Consider the following 23,468-nt stretch of genomic DNA (forward strand, 5'->3'; position numbering starts at 1 on the left):
ATCACTGGAAAGAGAGGCCCATTGGACATGCAAACTTTGTATGCCCCAGTACAGGGGAACGCCAGGGCCAAAAAAATGGGAATGGGTGGGTAGGGAAGTAGGGGGGAGGGTATGGGGGACTTTTGGGATAGCATTGGAAATGTAATTGAGGAAAAGATGTAATAAAAATATATATATATAAAAAGAAAGGCATGGTGAGCCCTATAGATCAGTTTGTGTGTGTGTGTGTGAAGCAATAAAAGATTTGATAGTGACAAAGAAAGATGGAGGAAGCCACAGGAAGGGAAATATATCATCTGCTCCAGAAGGGGACGTGTTTGAAAGAAAGTTAAGATTTTTCCTTAAATCTTGGTTTAAGGTATTGATTATAAATGGTTACTAATCAGTCATATTATGGACATAGATTATTTAAAGCTAATAGTTATTTGATTTAAGAGATTGTGAGGTACCTAAAACTTTCTACCACATATATTTTCTTGATATGTGCCCTATCAAATCAGCTACCATGCAGCCTCATCCTAATTACTAGGTTATGAGGAAAGTAAAGGGGAGATCATTTTCAGTAGATGAATAAAAATAGTTTAAATGTTTTCTAGGAACTGGCTCACATGAACACTGCCATGGACTCTGAATTTCCAAAAACAAGCTCCTTTGCTCATATGAGTTAACTCTGAGAAGGGTCCAGGACTGTAGTTCTTAAACTTCCTATTGCTTTCTCATATGATTGTAACTCCTAAAAATGATTTTTGTTTCTAATTCACAACTATAATTTTACTACTGTTAGAAATCATAAGTAAATATCAGTGTTTTCCAGAGAAGGGACACTTCTTCCAACTGTGGAGGCACTAATAATGGACCCCCAGAAAGATGTTCAACCACCAAAGCAGCAGCCAATTATATATATTTGTGGAGAGTGTCACACCGAAAATGAGATAAAATCCGGGGATCCAATCAGATGCAGAGAATGTGGATGTAGAATAATGTACAAGAAAAGGACAAAAAGATTGGTGATTTTTGATACTCAATGAAATGGGAAGTTCAGAAATATCTTCATTCATACATTTGCCTCATCGATTTTTCTCTTTATGGTATAGCATTTAACTTAGTTTATATGATGACTACAACTGTATACCAATGATTTCATTTTAGAAATGCAATAGTATTTTAATACTTTGTATAAAGGAAATTTCAGTTCAATATATGGCTTAATTTATTGTTCTTGTAATTCCCCACACAGTGAATATTAAAAGTGTTCCCCCCAAAAAATCAGTGTTCTCTGATTGTGTTAGGTGACCCCTATAAAAGGGTTATTTGACCACCAAAGAGGTTACAATGTGTAGGCTTAGAGACAATGGTCTAGTAAAATGTAAGTTTTAGACCAATAAGAAACAGTAGGTCCATTTTATGTGATGACTTATGAAGAACACAAAATTTACAGAAGTTAGATAATCACATCCAGCTAGCTAGTTATATGCCTGCAGAAGCAGTGGTACAAAAATGAAGTCAGCATACTTTCCAGCGTTTTAAAAAGGTAAATGCTCCTATATAAGGACCATTGTCAGACAATCAACTTTTGAAATGGACATTCAATTATTCCCGATGTATCTATCACTCATCTGTAGCTCTATTTAGACATCTTTAATTGGCAATCAATCCTGTCATCTTTCTTGATCACTCTTCTGCAGCATTATTTTAGACAGTCATCACTGGCTTACTACAGCAACATGCCAGGATGCCTTTGTCTTACCTGTGTCCCACGCTTAGCTTAGCCAATGCAGTGTCATAAATGATTCCATAATGATACATTTATTGTGCCCCCATCCCAGGTGCAAATATGAAACCTAAATGTTTTGAATGACAAAATAGCCACAGATCTCCCATTCTCAGTTGCAGAAAGAAAAGGAAATCCTGTGTAAAGTGACTAGAGATCAGCAGTTCTAAGTTTCAGGTTTAAAGATCTCTCTCTTACAGTTTCTCTACACACACACACACACACACACACACACACACACACTGTCATACTGATTTCCCAAAAAGGAAAGGTATCTAACAAATTTTTTCACAGTGAAATACTATTGACACTGTTCTTACCCATTCCTGGAACATTTCTTTATTTTAACCAATCCATAGAAAACATTAATTCATACACAGAAAGTCATTTCAAAACATAGCCCCTCAAGCACTGTGGGATGGAGCTGGATAGGTATTTTAAAGGTTGAGTCTTGGCCCTTCAGAGAGTGCTGCTTTTATATTTTCTACATGCTGTGAAAGGCACTGGTGTTACAGAAACTGCTATAAAATTCACCGTGGCTGAAACATGCAAATCAGCACAGAATGTTTGCTGGAGGGTAAGTCATAGCAATGCCATTGAAATAGCCTGGGTATGCATATCTCATCAGTGACATCTTGAGCTCTGTTAATCAATTCCTATTTGAGATAAATGCATCTGCTTGTATCTCCAAAAGCTGGATTCACAGAACCGTGACTAAGATATTTCATAGATGCTCCCCAAGGACTTTAAAAGACAGAATGATAGGAAATTTACTAAATCCATACTGGTAACCTGAAGAAAAGGTTAAGCAAAACTCAGAGGCTTCTTGATTCTCTTGCACAGCCTGAAAATTTTAACTCACAGTGTTCTAAATTTGTCCACTAATTCCTGAAGATAAGATTCATAGCCGTGATGTCTGCGTTAGAGCAATAAGTGGTGATAATTTCAGGCTTTGAAAAGTAATATATCTCAGAATTGCATCCTCTGCTGAACGGCTCCTTCTAAATATTTTAGAAGCAGTGATTCTCTGCTAAAGAAAAGCTGAACAAAAACTATCTGACAAACAATGGAGAAATATAAGGTTTTGTTTTGTTTTGTTTTATTTTAGTAGGAGGCACTATGGAATGTGGATTACAATTATACTCAAAACTCTGAGGGGCTACCCATGACATCTTTACTTCAACTTCTTCCTCTCCTAAATCATTGATAATAGAGGCCGCAGGCACTGTGAGGTAAACCCCGAAGCTCGCTGCACATTGACTCTAAGGGTATCATTTTTACAGTTCAGTTAACAAGAGACATGAAACTCACACCATTATTTGACTTGCTTAAAAAGTACCTTTTTCATGTTTTAAATTCTCCTGTCCCATATATTTGCAATCATTTGGCCCTTAGCATTCTCCTTGAAACTGTCCTCCTCTTCCCATCTCTTCTCTTGTTCCCGTTGACATTTTTTACTCTATAGCTCCTAGCTATCCCTCAACCACAAAGGTAGTTGAAGCAACATCCAAAAATACCAGCTCCCAGGAGCTGTTAGTTCTGTGCTTAGAGTATAAAACGGGTCTCAAGCCTGGGTAATAACTGAATTCATGAATCTCAATTCCCAGATGACATTAATAGCAGCGTAGAGCAGGAAGCAGAGTTATGTTAATTTCTGCAGGTAATGCGTGAAAGCAGATAGGGAATGCTTGAAAGGTCAACATCTGCTGTCATGCACGAGTGTCGCAAAATGTGATTGGCCAGTAAATGTCAACACCATGTTCTAAAATCTACATGCCACCCTTTCAATTTAATCTTAGCTTGCAGCCCAGCTAACAATCATGCAGCATGTTTCAAAAGCCCTTGAATTCTAAAATGGAATTGTATGATTGCAGTCCCATGGCAATAAGACACCTGTAAATTACAAACGTGTCATTTAATCAGCATAAATGTAGGGAGTTTGTGCAGCCACTGTGAATTTTTTTTCCCATCTATTTTCAAGGGAGGCTGAAGACCTCTTAATGATTATATACCATACTGCAGGTCGAACTGTTGCCATGGTATTATGTTCTTTTTTTAAAGAGTGACTAGAATGCAGAGCAGATAATGAATCTAATTGATTGTCCTCTGCACCACATAGATACAGTTTATTTTTCTTCCTTTGTTTCGCTTCTCCTTTCAATCCAGATTATATTCAAAGGTATATATTCGTACAGTGACAGGAATGACTGTCATATACAACAACCTCCACCTTATAAAAATGAATACACATAAAATGATCTGCCTTGAAAAATGTGTGTAACAAAAAGGATGCGCATAAAGATCAGAGGCAAAAAACTGCATCCACCACAGACTGTCAGATATATTGATGAAGAGGGAAACATTACATCATTCCAAAAAATAAGGGAAGACTCTATAGATTCATAGCATACTGAGGTATCCAAGACACTATTTCATTAACTGTGGACAAAATTAGTGAATTTCACACAGTCACAACAAATATTTGCATACCATGTATCAGCTACATATTTGATCAGTTACTGGGATTAACATCATTATTAATTATTAACATGTCTTTACCAACTGAAAGGCATTTATAGTTCAAACCATTCTATTTAGGTGTTAATAGGATGCCCCAATAGTTAAGCACGAAAGTACTCTTGCAGAAGTCGAAAGTTCAGCTTTCAGCACCTAGGTCAATTATCTCCAAGCCACTTATAACTACAGCTCCACGAAGGATTCCACATCCATGACAGTGGAGCAATAATGTGCACAAAGCCATATACAGACATACAATTAAAAATGATAAACAAAGACAAAACAAAAAATTTCCCCATATAATAGAATATGAGACTTTTATTTTGATACTCTGTCTAAATTGACAAACGACAGAATTTAAACAGACATTTTAGCTTTTATTATCACATGGGTAGGATTCCATAGGCTCTCCCATATCATTTACATTTGTAGAATGAAGGTATTAGAAACATAAACCTGAAGAACTTTCTGCTTAAGAATTTCTGAGATAAAATCATTAAATGAATGTATGCAGTCAAATAACTTTTTCTGCTTCTTAGAGTTGGTCAAGCAGCCTGGCTAGAGTCCACCTTGCCTGACTCCTTCTTTCCTGTTCTTTCTAATACTCAACTTTTGAGTTATTATTATTTTTTTTTGTAAAACAAACTGACAGTAAATGCATAAACTTAAAATGTTGGGTCTTTCCTTTCCCCTAAAAGGAGATAGGTGCAGATAAATCTAGTTTCTATTTAGAATCTATAATTAACATAACAGCATGAACAATGTGCTCATATTCAAATAGGTTAAATACACCTGTTTTCAATTGTTTGTATATAAAGTAAATTTAGCCATACTATATGAAGAAATATACAAGGGTAAGCATGGCTGTGTAGTAGATGTTAGCCTTCAAGTCAATCCTTAGGGCTAACATAAGTGAATAGCGCCAATACACACACACACACACACACTTAAATACAGTGGACTATATGCAGCTGCAAAGAAACTTGAAATCATGGCATTTACAGGGATGTAAAAATAATGCTATACTAAATAAGTCCAATCCCATGTTTATACTTACATGTGAGACCTAGACTTATATATCTATATATAGAAAATATGTTTACATTTATATATTTTTGCTCATAGGGCACAAATTTTGAGAGTATGAGAATGCACAAAAAGGGAGAAAATGGAATACATGGAATATGAACAGAGAAAAAAACAAGTTGTGGAAAAGTGACCAGAGGGGAATGAGTGTGAACCAAGTTTGAAGATACTAAAATGAAACCCATCACTGGGTGAGCCAATCTAAGAAATTAATTTTTAAAACAGAAAGAACATTAAAGACTCTTGCTAAACTTGATTTCTCTTCTAACATTCACCTCCTCATTTCAATCCCAATAATCAAGACAAGTACTAGGTAAAACAAAGAAGACAATGTATTTAAATGTTGCTTTTCTATCCCTTCCCCCTTGACTGTGTTGCAGATCAAATTTAGGGCTTCAGGTATGGTGGGGAAATTTCTACTCACTAAATTACAAACACAGCCTTCAATTATTTTCCTATCACCAACCAGCCTTTTTTCCACCCCACATCTTTCTCCCACCCACCTGCCTGTCTTCTCCTTATGTCTTCTTTCCACCCACTTAATTTACTTTTTGACATATCTTTCTCACACCTCCCTGCGTCCCCCCTCTTTCATGTTTCTGAAACTCACCTGAAGTATGCTTTTACAAAAGACTCATGTCCTTTAATTCTTTGTTGTTCCAGTTTCCTTTGTGACTTTTGAAGCAAATTTAACCCTACAAATGCTAAAATGTCACCTGTCTTAGAGGAACACAGGGAAATCTGCATCCATAACAAAAGCAATTTTATGTTCCTGAATATAGTGCAGTAGCTAGAGAGGAGGCAAGGAGTAGAATTTTTAAAGCAAACTCATGTCATACATGGCAATTTTTTTTCCTACACAGATTATTGGCTACTGTACTGAAACACTGTCTAAAGACACTAACACTAGATAGAGTTGAGAGTAGGAGCAGTCCATCTAGTCCAGGACAGAGGAACTAGTTCCCTATGTTTTTATATAAGGGTGTGGACGTTTAAAGTATTATCAATTGAAGACCTCATAGCAAATTGTGTTCTTTTTATTTTTTAAATATTAAATTTTCCTCTTGAAATATGCATTTAGGATAGACAATGGTACTTATGTTAAATGGTTAATGCCTATAAACCCCAGGTAACTAACTCTCTCTCCCTCTCTCTCTCTCTCTCTCTCTCTCTCTCTCTCTCTCTCTCTCTCTCTCTCTCTCTCTNTTAATGCCTATAAACCCCAGGTAACTAACTCTCTCTCCCTCTCTCTCTCTCTCTCTCTCTCTCTCTCTCTCTCTCTCTCTCTCTCTCTCTCTAGCATTCATAACCACACACACACACACACACACACACACTAAAGCACAAGTCTAACTATAAGAAAACAATGATCCCCAATTAAAATTTCACTATGCAATTTGCTACAGTTTTGAATATTCTGCCTTTGAGAAACAGTTTCTGGAATCCTTCCCCATTTCCTCTCCTGAAAAGATCGAATGGGTCTCCTAACTACTGGTGATAAGAAGGAGAAGATAAACCAGAGAAGTCATTCTTGCCTTTAGGGATTCACCTGGCAAATTGCTGCTTAAAGAGTCCTGTCAATAAGTTAACTTCTTTACTGTCGGGAGCAATTCTCTCCTTCCGGGAAGATGGACAAGATGACCTAATAGATCTTTTCTCATCTCAAGATTCAGTTTCTTGTGAAGAAGTGTGCTGGAGCACAGAAATAGTTTTTAAGACTTGTCTATAAAATTCAAACATTTTTAATATTTATACCTTGTTTTAAATTTTAGTGAGCTGGTATAAGCTCTCTGAAAATGTTGATTTTCTCATGCTTTCTGATGTATTATTTATGTTTAAAATAATGACAATGATTTATATGTATTTCCAGACTTAATAAGAAAAGGTGGAAACTACTTCTAGGGACATTTTTCCTTCCTGATATCTGTGTTATTTCAAGCAAAATCCTTCCATCTTTCTATCTCACATCTGTTGGTCACTGAATACTTATGATTGAAGAGTTGATTGTTGTATCTCCTGCTGCTCACTACTTATGTTACCTTACTTTCCATTGACCTTAATATTGGGAATACTAATATTATGTACATCATGGGATTACAGCAATTGCCCATGCCATATACTATGTCTGCTAATGTTAATGCATGATGAAGTTAATTGTTGTGGTAATGCTTTTAATATATTTTGACTTTAAGAATACTGAATCCTCCTATTATATACATTGAAAAAGAATCTTATGTCTGTAGATAAATGTAGCTTCTGCTTGTCATCAAAGAAGCCTCTCATTATAGCAAACAGAGACTATCACAGAAACACCAACTGGACAAAATGCAGAGATCAATGAAACCTACAAAGACTATCCCCAATGGATGCACCTGTATAACAGCTTCTGTATCTTTTGCCTGGGCAACACTCTGGAAGAGGGGGAAGAAAATAGTAAGATCTAGAATGCCACAGTGAAAGTAGTAAAATCTAGGTAGTCCACAATGGACCAATATCTTTCCTAGAAATGACTTCATAAACAGGACCAGAAGAACACTGACAAGATCAACAAACATACTAAAACGAAAGGAGAGAATTTTTGCAAGATTGTGCCCTAAAATTTACAGTCACTGAATGAATCCTGAAAGAAGGAGGATAACCTTTAAGGAATAAGGCTCCCTTCTTGGTTGTGGTAGCTTTGAAATCATACGAAAGATACAAACAATAATGATACTCAATGTAGTGTGTGTGTGTGTGTGTGTGTGTGTGTGTGTGTGTGCTTGTAACAATAATAAGAAATAAGATCCTATCAACCTGAGAGAGGACACTACAGGAAAATTTTAAGGGACAGTAGCTGGCTGGGGTTGGAAGGAGGAAAGTAAAGAAAGATAATGATATAATTCTATTTCAATTAAAGACATATTCAAAATTAAAAAGAAAAAAAATCACTTTACGAAGATGCAGGATGGGCTGGAGAGATGGCTCAGTAGTTAAGAGCCATGATTGCTCTTCCAGAGGTATTGAGTTCAATTCCCAGCAACCACATAGTGGCTCACAACCATCTGTAATGGAATCCCATGCCTTCTTCCGGTGTGTCTGAAGTGTACTCACTTACATAAAATAAATAAATCTTTAAAAAGAAGAAACTGCAGGATTCCATTCGTAGTATTCTGTTTCTATCCTTGATAACTAGAAGAACAGTGATGTTTGAAATAGAAAAATTATCAAGTCACAGAAAATTTGGGGCCTTTAAATAATGAAGTTATCTTATATGTATAAAAGAAGTATGTTCTGGTGATTTCAAGGTCATAATTAAAGGAACTTTGTTACATTAATACATTGTCTGCAATGATTTACAAACCCTTTCAAGGGTCAAGTCACTGCAATTCAGTTGACCACTAGTTGTAAACTGTTGTTCCTTTGTGCAGTTCCCTCACTGGCTCTACCAGAAGTGTGGCTTCCATGGCTCAGAGATTACACATCTTCAAAAGACAAGTTATTCATATCTTTGTGTTTAGAATCTGAGCAGCTAATGGACTAGAATTAAATTGCTTATGAATTGTAACAGTAGGCAGTTCCTTATTCTTGGAAATTCTTTTCATCTAGCAAGATACTTGATATGGAGTCTTCCAATAAAAGTTTTTCCAATAAATGTTTGTTGAATGAAGGAACAAGTGCTGTACTTTAAAATTCATTTTCCAAACTGCTACATCCCCAGTCTTCAAATGACAATGGCAGAGTACTTTCTCCTCACACCTTTTATTACTGAAACCAGCTTCAACTGGTTGCATTGACTTACTAAATTTTTTTTCAATAATTTATTTATTCATGTTACATCCTGATCACAGCCTTATCTCCCCTCTTCCAAAGTTCCACCTTTACAAATTACTCCTTCCATTATCATTGAAGTTCCTCTTGGGTATCACTATGCCTTAGGACATCTAGTCCTAGCAGGACTAAGCACTTCATCTTCCATTGAGGCCCAGCTAAGATATTTTCATAGCATACTGGGATTGGTTTTTCAAGGTTTCCAACTTCCAAAGATTCAATATAAAGAGACATTTTCAGTGTGACAAACAGTGTCACGTTGTTGCCATATAATTTAGTGCTAAGGTCCTATGTCCAGGTATAGGGCAATGCCAGGGCCAAGGAGCCGGAGTGGGTGGGTTGGTGAACAGAGGTGGGGAGGGGATGGAGGTTTTCGGAGGGAAACCAGGAAAGGGTTTGAAATGTAAATAAAGAAAATATTTAATAATAAAAGAAAAATCTGTTCTTGAAATGACTGAATTACAGACTTGGGTACTGAGGGCAAAGTCAAACTCTTACTAAATGTGTTTCTTGGTGTGTGATATATAGGAGATGCGTAATCTACATCTCCATTGCATTGCCTGTACTATTAACAACAAAGAGTTTTACTAGAGACACAGGTTACTTGCTTGAAAACTAAGATTACAACACAGATTTCTTGTATTTTTTCAATGCATCTTTCCCTCTACTCTACATATCCAAAGTATGCTTTCTCTGAGATGCAAATAAGCATATATTTCTACATTTTATCTTTGAGAATAAAGTAAATTTCCAAAAAGAAACTGCTTGGTTGAGAACACCAAGCTTCAATTTCTCTGTAAAGAAATTTCTTTCCGGCCCTGGTGTTGCAGAGAAGTACTTGAGAAAAAACTTTGCTTTCATTTTTGCCTCTGTGGAAATAAAAGTTCCCGGGATAGTCGCCCAATGTAATAACCTCTCACACGCCTGTCGGGGACAGCTTAGAAGGATACTGCATATTTTTCTTTTCAATTTTTCACTGTCTCTTTTAAACCTTTGTGCCCTTTTTATGTTTGTTAAAAAGTACACAGTTACAAATTTGGTATCAAATATTTCTCTAATATTCTTTCTACGGGCTCTGATCGACTTAATGTAATATCCAAATCAACAGTGCAAAAGAAGCCTAACAGGTTTCTAAGCTTAGCCAGCTTTCTTCCCCAAATGGAAATTCTCTTTTTGGAAACACCTTACTTTGATACCGTTTTGTTACAATTGAATGAGGATTTCTTAGAATGACCTGTTTATTGTTAATTCTCTTCAACTCTCAATATTTTCCCCTATCCTTGCTGTATCCCTCTCTGCTCCTCCTCAATGTTAACCACAGCAGAAGTGGGACATCTGCTCACAAAAACATTTAGATTGCTAATGATTCTTTTTAACATCTGTTGTACTGCTACTGAACAGTTGTTGTTTCTTTAAGGAGACTCAAGGGACAAGACCTATGTCACCTTAATCGTGGGTACTTTTTGAAAGTTGTAAGCCCTGTACCTCTGGGAGCCATCCCGGAGTGGCACAGTGTACATACATAAACGCAATGCTTCCAGTTCTGCAGGTTTGCTTTGTCTATTGCAGTCTTTCTGATTAGAGTATTTTATGTCTGGTTGTTATAATATTTTTTTTTGTCTTCTCTGTTCACCTCACTCTTTATTGCAATTAAACTTTCAAAGAAAAGCTATTAACCACAAAATATATCTTATATCTCTAATTGAATTGAATATAAACCTTTGTAAAAAAAATCCAAATAGACTTTGATACTAACAATTCAATCTGTATGATAATTCATAATGAAATGAATATAGTATATGGCCTGGGATCTTATTTCTATTTTCTTTTAGCCAATGCACTGTACTTATTCATATATACTTTCCATGGGAAGAAATAAAAATGATTTATTTTCAATACATCTATACTTAATATTCTGGAAACATGGTCCTTTCCCATACTGCAAGTACACACAGGGCTTCCCTACATTCAGGCTAGAGAAGCAAAGGTTTTGCTGAGATCAGATCTGTTCACATATTAGCAAAAATAATCCTCTGCTAATTCAACAGAGTGTTGATGTGTCTGGAAGAATTTTTAGAAAGTCATAAGTAACCTAACATCAGAAACACATCCATAAGCAAGGGGCGGCAACAGTATTGGGCTGGCTTATTTTTCATTCAGTATTATATCTTAAGGGCTTTATCTGAGATTTCTTTCTCAGTTGCACTTTTGTACACAAAAAGTACACCACATACATGCATACACACACACACACACACACACACACATACACACACACACACACACACAGCAGGTGGTGAGTTCTTTCTCATTCCAGATAGTTTGCTATACTCATTGTTTTTAATCGGTAAAAAGCCATGTTGCAACCTCTGGTGGATGAATAAATTATGACACTGGTAAAAATAAAAAATAAATTAATCAGTGTCTTTACAAGAATACATATATCTACAAAGTATCTTTCATGACAAGTCAACGTGCTAAAATCAATCACATTAATTGGAAAGTAATTTTCTTCTAATACCTTAAGGAAAGTGTTGAAGCTTTTCAAGTAAAGCTCCTCATGAAAATTCAAGAGCTTTACACAATAAAAAAGAGTCTAATTCTACTTCAGGTTGTATCAGCAAAGAGGTCTCCCAAGTCAGATTTTGTTTCATCGGTTTTTACGAAGAAGAGTTGGTGATTTTTATCAAAGATACCTTAATAAAAGGCTAACATGAAAATTAGAGAATAAAGATGTGCTCAGAGAAAAAGTAGAACATACACAAGTATGCAAATAGGCTCCCAAACAACTGGTTCCTATTCCATTATTTAAATCATTTTATTTGTGTGTTTGTGGGTATTTGGCTTGCACATATGTTTGTGTACCATATATGGACCTGTCAGAGGAGGGTAACAGATCCCTTTGAACTGGAATTACAGGTAGTTTGTAACCCAACATGCTAGGAATCAAGTCCCTGTCCTCTGGAAGGCCAACGATGAATTTATGTTCCATATCGCCTCTCTAGCTTTCTATTTCATTAATTTTAAGGCTTCATCCATCCTTTCCAGTCTTTCTTGTTCTTTCCTTTACATTTATAAAATGTACACCCATTTGCAGTTGACATATTTCTTCATAATATGATAGATAATTATCAGTGAACATTAATAACAATGTATTTTACTGCATTGCATTGTAGAATAATCAACATGTTAAGTCATTACCAAAAATTATTGAACTCAGGAAGAGGCGATTAGTTGTACTTTTCCTGTGTTCAAAAACAAACAAACAAACAAACAAACAAACATCCAAAACAAAAAAACAAAAAACAAAACACAGAAACAAACAAACAAAAAACCAAAAAACAAACAAAAAAAACCAGGTGATGTTGATTTTTTTTGTTACAGTATGCAACCTATTCACTAAAATAGTTTTTAAATTTTGATTTCAATTCTATTTTGCAGCTTTCTTATTTACTAGAATAAAAAACTGACCCTGAAGGACTAATGGAAAAATGATTAACTTCTGTTAATTATTTTTGGAGAGATGTGGACATTCATTCAACTTAGATATTGATATGGCACCAAAAGCAAAACAAAGATTCCAACAATGTCTAACTTGCTGAACCAATGTACCTGTTGAGTTTATTCATACAGAATATGTGTGGAGTCACAGGAGTAGCAGAGACCTTAAGTGGTACATCACTGTAAAATTATACTCCACTATAAATGACAACTTCATGAAAGGTGAATTAGGGAGGATCCTTTCAGTTAGTATCCTTCCTTTTCTGAAATATTTTAGTAACTTTCAAGATCACTTGAGACTAAACAGCAGGGAGTAATGGCTAAAATCTAGAAGTTGTCAATATTTCTGTCTTTGTTATCATAAACCCAGACACCTTTGAATTGTTCTTCTCATTTAGTTGTCATGACTACCAGGATAAGTTAGACCCAATGATGAAGAGTTGATTGATAATGCTTTGCCCTTAGGGGAAAAACATGCTACTGTATTACTAGATCATGGTATCATAATATTTAGTGAGTTGGAGAACATTAAATATGGTAGATTCAAATCCATTTATTTAGTGCAACAATCAAAAATCATCTACCGTGTACTTAGGCAACACCTAATTATGTGAATCTATTTTTACCATGTGATGGGAAACTTTAAAAGTCATAACCCACTCAGAAAAACTTTCCATATGCATTAAAATGATATTCAGTGGGGTTTAGACAGCGAAGTTTATGCTAGAGACTTTTGTGAATTCTATCTTGGAGCCTGCACATTCATCCAGCAAAGTATCAGATCTATAGCCTCAGGCATTAGCTTGTCTTTCTTTCCCATCGCTATCAGAGGGGGGGAAATTGAAAAACATTATATAAGTGTGATGTGGCCCTGGGTCTGTTTTATGTTCAGAATTCAGCGGTGTAAAGTATGTATTTGGGGAAAATTTCCCAGAAAACCTAACATCAGCAGCAATGACAAGAATGCTATCTATTAGCCCACTTTTTATTCATTTGTATAAGGAAGCCAGGAATTGGAATTGGCAAGACAATTTATGCCTTTTCAACATTTACATCTTTGTATTTGAGGGAGATGGCAGTCTTTTCCTCTTAGCACCACTCAGAGTCCCTTGGGTATGCTGCTGTCATGCTGGTGAGTCTCAATGCCTTGCGGTGTCTAGTCTTGCTAGCTTTAGTGTCAGGCACTCTATCTCAGAGGACATGTACATGTTTGCATGTGTTCACAACCTCGTCATAAACACATAATATTGCCAAGTTTGATGGTAATAAGCACACACTAAACAGAGCAGAGCTGAATCATCTTCTTATACAAAAAGCAAACAAAATTGAATTATGTACAGTGTGATTCTCCTTTATGCTCATTTTGAATAGACAACATTAAAAACGCATTTTAATCTTCCGATTCTTTAGAAAGGTCACAATAATTATATATTTTTCTTGGACTATTTAATCCATTGTTCCATTTACAGGACTGCCTTCATTAACATGCAGAAATAAAATGATAGAAAAATTCATGGAGGGAGGCATCCTTCAAAATAGTAATTTATGTGAAGGCTCAGTAAAATGCTTACCCATTATAAAAATTACAGAGATTTTAGGAGAATTTATTTTAAATTGTTTCTCAAAGTCTTAAGATGTAGTTTGAAAGGCACATTGATACTGGTAAGAAATAAAGGAAATGGAAAACAGAAATTGCTACGCAACCATTTTCTTCATTTGTATTGATTGCATCTGATCCTGAAGTTTTGGTGAAAATGCAGGTAATTCTGAGGAAATACATAATAGCAAAGAAGATAAATAATAATTATTTCGTTCAAATTTAAAGTTACCCCATTTTATGTCTTTGTTCATGAAACAGGTTTGAAGAAAAGCAAAGGCTAGCTCTCAAGCCAGCCAAACGTTTTACTCCCACCTTGTGGCTGAGAGACTGCATGGCTAGTTTTTCAAATGTAAGCCATCAGAATGTATGTGCAAAATGACTTTTCTCTTAACCACTGATGAAAACAAGATGGATTGAGACTGAGCTTTGTGATTTATCAAATCAGTGATGCACGAATTTCTCAGCAAGCAAAGCAGCGACTAACATGAACATTGTTACAGAATAAATTGGGTTCTTTAGTTTCTTTGAGCTTACATGTAAAAATTAAAGATATTCAGTAAATACCTATTCAACAACAAGTTTTCAAAACAAAAGGCAGTGGGATTGTCAACGTTAAAAATATTCCTTCAAGGCTGGAAGCTGGCACAGTGGTTGGAGAGCATACTTGTCATGCAGCTCGTTTGTGTTAGGGTCCCAGTGCTCAGGACAGTAAATTCACTGCCTGTAACTCTAGCTTCAATATATCCAACAGCCTCTTGCGATCCCTGGGCACATGCATTCACATGCACAAAACCACACACAGGAGACAAAGGTGCACGCAGTCAAAGTTAATAATAATCTTAAGAATTATTGAGCAAGTCTTGTTTTGCATGTTAGGCAAAACATACCTTCTCACGGGTCTTGATTTCTAAATGAAAGTATATAGAGATAGCCATGTTTCAAAGTGATGTCACTAGCCAAGACTCTGCAGAAGTATAAACAAAGTAAAACTTGAGTATATATGACATTTCCATGTTTCATTTTAGAGAATAGAGAAATATGTAGAAAATGTACTTGGAGTTACAATATTAGAAAAATTACTAAAGCCCTTTGCAATCCAAGGATCTTCTCCTTTTCCTTTTAAGGTTATTAATGCCATAAAAATCACTACCGGAGAATCCTATTGTTGAGAGAGAGAGAGAGAAGAAAGACTGTAGCAACTTTTGGAGACAACTTAAGAGTCTCCAAAATGGTATGCATGGCCAATGCTAAGAAACTGTACTGCAGCTCACCTTCAGGGAGATGTAATCCATCTTGAGTATGTCTCACCATATGTGATTCTAAGAACCTCACACCCAGAAAGGTATGTATGCTTTTACTTTTGTTTTGGGCAATATCATTTTCTTCTATTTGTCATATCATGTCAATTCAGCTTTATACTGGCTAGGCATAAAAGTCTTTTCTATGTTCAAGCAACAAATCAGAATTTTGCCCGAGTTGATGTCTCTGAAACATAAAGGAAGTCCTTACACTGCTAATACATTAACAGAGTAGAGATTTTTCCCTACAGATGATATTATTATTGCTATTATTACTATTATTATTATTATCCAGAACTGTCAACTGAAATTCCTGTATCGATTCTTCTTACTCGATTTGATTTTCCTTTCTTCTAATTGAATTTAGTATCCATCATTGTTTGAAAGCAAACCCTTCTGTTCATACAAGGAGAATTTGGAATTGTTTTGCAGAAGTGGATCTCATTCAAAGACACTGAGTCTTGATTATTTGTGCAGCCTCAGGTGTCTACATTTTTAAACCACAAAAAGTAATTGAAGACACGTTTTCCCACAACTTGAATATTATTTTCAGTATCTAATTTATGTAATTCAATTTTTATAAAGTACATTCTCAATATTCTCTTCTCAATGATTATCTCAATATTCTCTTCAAAGGAATTTTTTGACAAAATGTTAAGGACAACTCTTGGAGGTATAACTTGGGTTCACCAAAACAATATACAATGAATGTTAAGATACTTAATTTTGACTCCTTGTTCATCTGCCAAACCCATGTTCTTAGTATACTTTACTTTTATTTTAGGTATCTCTCCTTCACATAACTTTTCTTAAAATCTATGTTTAAAATCTCTTTTAAAAATCTACAGCTCTACTTTACATTGCTCTATCCTGAAATGCTTTCCTATGGCATGACAAAGGATTTGGGTTAACCTGAGACAATGTCCCTTAAGACTAGAGCAACTCTTCAGCATGTTTCAATTTAGAGCATGCCACTCTGACTTCCTTCTTGCAGCTGCTGACAAGCTCAATGTAGTCTTGCTTCAATTCTTCTTCATCTGCCACTAGCCCCACTTTATTAAAAACACTCTTGCAGCACCAACAAAGGGAAGAGATTTTTGTTTTGATGTTTGTGATACATAGTTCCTTTTATAAGGATACCCCAGGACATCAAAGTCTTTAGCCCCACACAAAGGATGATCCTAGTATTTCAGGGCACTAAATTTCCTTGTATTTCAAAAGAAAAGTAAAGAACAGAATATACTAAAGGAAAGTAGATTTATTTACAGTTTGTCCGATGACAGTGAAAAAGGAGGGAAGAAAATACCTACATCCTCTTACCTCTACTACTAATCTACATGCCTTTGTTTATCTTATAGTTTAGAGAAGGCCATAAGAAAAGAATACATATCTATTTGTTTGTCTATCTGTCTGTCTGATATATATATATTTATATGTGTGTGTATAAATATGTATAGATATACATATATGCATATGTGTGTATGTATGTGTGTATGTATATATATATATATATATATATATATATGTGTGTGTGTGTGTATTGTAATAGGATTATCAGTTCTTTTCTAGGTCACCTAGGCACCAGGTAGCTTCCTGTCTCCATACTTTTATATGCAAAACAGACAGCTGCCTTATCTATGACTGGAAAATAAAACAAGGTAGCTATTATATTGACTTTAACACACTCTCCAACTCCAAAACACACACACACACACATGCACACACATGCACACACATTCACACACATATGAAAGTGCAATGTCTCAGGGGTTTCATGGGATGGACATTAAGATCTTCACAACACTGGGCCTGGAAGAGCTATTTTCCTTCTTTCTCTTCATTTATTTCTTTTATCTTCTTAATTTTCTTTATATTTTATTGGTTTTTGTTTAGCATATAAATATCATGTTTTGTGACATTTTCATAAATAAATGATTGTGCTTAACATTTTACATGTTCAGACCCCTCCCCTCTTTTTCTGACCCACTTTTTTTCTTCTGCCTCATGACACATAGGCCACTCCCCTCTCCAGACCCTCAACCCTTCCATTTAAAAATATTCTACAATGTTGTAGTCCCCTTTCTAGGTTCATTGCACACACACACATGTACAACAAACTCGAATCTACATTAAAAAAGCCAGGTGATGTTTATCTGTTTATGCTAATATTGTTTAACAGCTTTCCTGAAAATGTCATTCTTGTTTATAGTCGAAAGAAATTTCATTGTGGCTATAAACCAAATTTCTTTATCCATTTAGCAAGGGATGGATACCATCCATAGAACAAATGGTTTAATGAACTGCATAGATAGTTTTGAAAGGGAGAACACGCATCACCAATAATATTTCAAAAAATGATTCACATACTCAGCCACCAGGGAAATACAAGTTAAAACTGTTTTGAGATTACATCTCCCTCCAGTCAGAAAGGCTATCATCAAGACATCAATTCTGAATGGATACTGGCAATGATGTGAAAGAAGCAACATACATCCTCCTGGTGGGACTGTAAAATGGTGCAGTCACTAGGAACGTCAGAATGGAAGTCATTAAAAAAAAAAAAAAAAGGACAAATCCCACATGATCCAGCTCTACCACTCCTGGGTGTACACTGACAGGATTCTGTACCATGACTCTGAGTCCATGTACATTGCCACTCTCTCAGTAAGAAACCATGATAGGAAATTCTTCTGTAAAGTAGTTTGCTGCTTTGACAGTAGGGTGGGAGCATTTTTACCTGTTCTTTAGAGATGGGTCTGAAGTTCTATTCACCCATTTCTGTCAAATTACTGCTTAAGAATGAATGTTAAAAAGGCATTAGTTGGACAGCCTGTGGGGAAATCACAAATTAATGCAAGCCATGCTGCAAGAACGACAAATGGCTTTAGAACTCATGGACTGTAGCCTACTGGTTACCAGAGCCACATGGGTGACCCTCCCTGTGGCATGGCCCTGAGGACCATCTGTCTTGAGGCCTTCATACTGCTTTGGTGTTTTGCTCTGCTCTTAATCTTAGAATTGTCTGAAAACTTTAAGGGGGGTTCCAGTTCCTCACTGAGCAGTATTTCTAGCGCTCACAATAATAATGCTTGATATCTTTCAGGCATTGCTGCTGGAGCAGATTTATGATTCAATTCACCACCCTAGAGAAGAACTTGGAGACATTGATTGTCAGCAATGACTACCACTCTTAGAAAACATTTTGAAAAATAAAATTGTTAGTGAAGCTAGGTTGGCGCTGATGTAGAAAAATCTTAGGATTTGAAGTTGAGAAAGGCACACTCTTATTAGTTAAGCTAGGGACCATGGTCAGGGAACAAGAACAATGGCAGCCCTGGCTGACATGATTCTCACTGAGGCTGGACAGCAGATGATCAATTTCTTATAGCCATTTTTGCCCTCAGCTTTCTGATGTGATTTATTAAGAATTGCTGATGAGTCTATGTGCATTTTGAGGATTTAAGGTAGATATGACTGATCTTTATGTAAAAGTTTAGATTTGTGATTCCTTTAAGAGTTTTATAAGATTACTTTTTTTTTTTTTAAGATTCATTTATTTATTTATTATATGTAAGTACACTGTAGCTGTCTTCAGACACTCCAGAAGAGGGNGGTTGCTGGGATTTGAACTCTGGAGCAGTCGGGTGCTCTTACCCACTGAGCCATCTCACCAGCCCAAGATTACTTTTAAAGATAAATGGTAAAATAATTACTCATTTTTTTTTTGTAACCACAAATTGCTGCCTGCCTGTAAGAGAAACTGGATGAAAAAACAACCTTCCTTGCTTTCATTTTGTTAATTTATAATAACTTTTTAGTTACAAATATACATTTTTGGGGAGTAATTTGATCTTTCTTTCTTTCATTCTTTTTTCTTTTCTTTTCTTTTCTTTTGTTCTTTTCTTTCCTTTTGCTCTTTTTTTTTCTTTTTTTCTTTCTTTTTTTTTGGTTTTTGATTTGTTTTTTTGTTTGTTTGTTTGGTTTTCTTTTCTTTTTTTCTTTTTTTGGTTTTTCCAGACAGGGTTTCTCTGTGTAGCCCTGGGTGTTCTGGAACTCACTCTGTAGACCAGGCTGGACTAGAACTCATAAATCTGCCTGTCCCTGCCTCCCAAGTGCTGGGATTAAAAACGTGCACTACCACTGCCAAGCAAGTAATTTGCTTTCTTTAACTGTACTACATAATGTTATTTCTTGTAAAGGTACTGGGGAACACACTGGTTTTTCATAACCATTTCCTAGAAGAATACCAAAATGTAATCACATTATAATTTTATGTAGCTTGAAAATTTTTTCTTTGATATATAAGCTATGGGAGAAAGAAGAAAATATGGTGATTAGTACACTGCTTCTCTTATCTATCAGCTATATGTGTAAGCATAAAGTGTATGTGAATGGGTGTTGTAATATTGATCTTTATGCCCATTGACAGTGTGTATGTATGTATATGTTTGTGTGAGTTGAAGATTAGAACATCCTTCCATCCATCTACCAACTCTGTGTATGTATGTCTGTATATGTGTAAGAGTTGTGTGAGAATGTGCTAGAACATTCTGTCCTTCAGCTATGTGTACACATTTGTGTAAGGTTTGTGTGTATGAGTGCTGAAACACTGTCTCTTCCCCCCATCAACTGTGTGTATGTATATGTTAACCTTGTCTGGGTGTGTGTTGGAGCTTGCTCTATCTATCAGTTGTTTGTATTCATGGATGTGTGTGTGAAATGTTTGAAGTCTGCTTGCTGAAGCTTTGTTCTAACCATTCTATGTGTGAATGTGTATATGTCTATCTACCTGCATATATGTAAGTGTGTATGTATGTATGTATGTATATATGTTGTGTGTATGAAAGTATTGGACTCTGCCTTTTGTTTCATCCAGTCAGCATGCGTGCATGTGGTGTGGTGTGGTGTGGTGTGTGTGTGTGTGTGTGTGTGTGTGTGTGTGTGTGTGTGTGAATTTTTTCTTTCCTTCTCTTACTTGCTGGCCCCAAGGGGTTAAAAGAGGTCATAGGTTTTTGCTGGATACAGGGAATGGCAGCCCCAGTTAATTAAGCTCTGTTCCATCAGAAGAAAGTCTGCTGAGTAACTTCTTTAATTCCTGGTTGCCTTCAGCATCAGCACCTGTAGGTATCTGGATCCATTCCCATCAAGTACAATCAACACTGATTCCTCAACTGTAGCCTGCCTCAGTTTACCCACCACATATATAAACGTGGAAAACAGTAAGTGCCAACAGATACCCCTTAGAATACTTACTTTCTGCTTAAGTTTCAACAGGGGATGCTTGTTACACTGGTTTGAGTATGTGAATTAATTAGTTAATCAAATTATCACAAGGGGTTATCACTACAGAGGCTCAGACTTCTTACAGCTTTAAAATGGTTTATTCTTTTTAGTTTTCTTTCTCTGGGGCACTTATCAAGTTTTCCCATGTAAATTTATTTGAGCTGAAAATTTAATGCATTAAAAGTATCATAATATACTAACACACATATATTATATAATGTCTTTATCTCCTTTAAACATAACTGCATCCTTGAAGATCCATCATATCTTTATTATGAGAATATTTTATATCTTTTCTTTTAGCTCTTTGTGTATCAAATTCATCATTTTTCCTTATATGAATATTATACATTCTGAACTCAGAGTTTGACAAATTGATGCTTTCTGAGGAGAAAATCTTGTGATAATTTGAAGACACCTGAGATTAAATAACCCTTATCTAGGGATTTTTAGATGGTATGCCTTTCTGAAATGGTCTGCTTGAGAAAATTGAATAAGGACATTCAATTCTGTATGATTGGGATGGAGCAGGAGCATCCACACTAGGGAAAGCTTCGTGACGTTTAACAAATAACACATGCCAGTTTTCAGGGAAGAAATGGAAGGCCCTTCTTCATCTGGGCTTCTTGTAATAAACAGAGGAAATGTGAGAAAAGCTACCAGCATACAAATGTAAAGAAGTTGGTGCCATACAAACTTCCTGTAAGAGTCATGTGTGTAGAGTCCCAGTTCATTATTATACTTTTACCTCAGTTTACTGACTCACTCCCATTCTTGTGAATGCTTTCTCTTTTAAAAAAAGCATGTTTATTTGATTTTATTATTATTTTTGTAGAAATGAGTCCTTGGTCCACTTCTTTCTATAGGACTTATGAGCCTGAGTACTTAGGTGTCTCCAAAGTCAAAGCTCTAGCTGTAGCAAGGAACATGAAATCTTTGAAGCTGCAGCATCAAATTTGATGTATATATTCAGTGGGCTGTTACTATATTTTATAAAAGAACAACAGAAACATACACACACAGGAACACACACACACACACACACACACACAGAGGCAGACAGACAAACAATCACAGAGAAACAGACAAATAGACACAGGCAGAAACAATGTCAGACCCAATACAATGCTATGCTTGATTTTTAAAGTAAAATACTGTGTAAGCAATCTTTAAAATGTATCATAGTCTTGGTTTCTTTTATTTCTACTAAAAAACTTTAAATCAAATATGAAACCTTTACCATTTTCTATGACAGAATAACTATACTCAAAAAATAATTGAAATCAACATGGGATTTGCAGTTTTATATTTTCCTCAACCCAGCACTGTTCAAAAGCATCTCCATGATTATTACTATCATCATCATCATCATCATCATCATTTGCTTTTTTGTAATAAAAAACCCAGGAACAGACTTTTATGCCTAGGTATGAAGATTTGAAAGTTGTATAAAAGCAAACAAACAAACAAAGAAACAAACCTCTTTTTCTATGTGTTAAACTACCAGACTGTGGTTGGAATTTAAAGTTGGTGAAAGACCAGGTGATAATGAAGACAAGAGCGCTTGTTAGAGTGTCTTTGAAGAAGAGAATTGATGTCAGTGAGAAAGGGAAGGATGCTGTGCCTAAACTGAAGTGACATGATCCTCACTCTGTTTCATTTTTAAAATTAATTCATCTATTTACATCCAATGCTGCCCCTATTCGCTCCCCAACAGGGCTACCTTGAATAGCTGGCTCACTGTGGTTTGAAGAACACTTTCACAAAGGCTTTTGTTTGATACAGCTTTGGCCAGAAATTCATGCTCCAAATCTAAAAACAAGCAAAAACATCATAACATGCCAATTTTATTGATAGCATGTGTTTATTTTGTGTAATCCTCTAGAATATCAAATGACTATGTCTTGTGAAATTAGTAGAACAGCATGATTACTTCAAACCCTGTAACATTTACAGGGCATTTTATTAAGAAAATATAGAGTGTAAAAAATTTTGTATTTCAAAATGTGCTCTGAACAACTCAAGTATAGTAAAGAAACAAGTAAAAATACATTTCTAGATAATTTGATCAAGATGGCCACCAATTCTGTCCTTCAGATATGTGGCTTCTTGACCCACTGAAGACTAGAGCTTTCTATGTTATCTCAGACTGAAGTCAGCCCCAGTGGGAGATCTGAAAAGGCAATTGAAACCACAGTGGGAAACTTGTTATTGGATTTAAAAAAAACAAAAACAAAAACACAAACTGGAGCCTGGTGATATAGCATCATCTGAGAAGGTCAGCCTTGTTGAGGAGTGGATACTTAATAACAAGTATCTCTTCATGAGAAATATCACTTGGTACAGTAATTGACTTCCTATCTGTTAGGTTTTTTATTACTAGATACTTTCCTCAGCACTTCACCACACATCTTACATCACCAGTGAAGCATGTCTGGTGACTATCAAAGAACCTGTAACAAAGGCGGTCTGTGTCCAATGATCACTTCTATAGAACTATTGTCAATATATAAACATAATGAAAAAAACCCTACAAGAATACTGATAGCTGACCCTTGTCATAGTTATCTGGTGATGTCATAGCGTGACTAACAAGAATTATTTT

General features: G+C 35.7%; 1 pseudogene; it reads left to right on the forward strand.

The window, feature by feature from the left end:
* Nucleotides 1–851: 851 nt before the first annotated feature.
* LOC110307508 lies at nucleotides 852–1,028 on the forward strand (annotated as a pseudogene).
* Nucleotides 1,029–23,468: the final 22,440 nt, after the last annotated feature.

The sequence above is a fragment of the Mus caroli genome, chromosome 12 (assembly GCF_900094665.2).
Source record: "Mus caroli chromosome 12, CAROLI_EIJ_v1.1, whole genome shotgun sequence".
Classification (NCBI taxonomy): domain Eukaryota; kingdom Metazoa; phylum Chordata; class Mammalia; order Rodentia; family Muridae; genus Mus; species Mus caroli.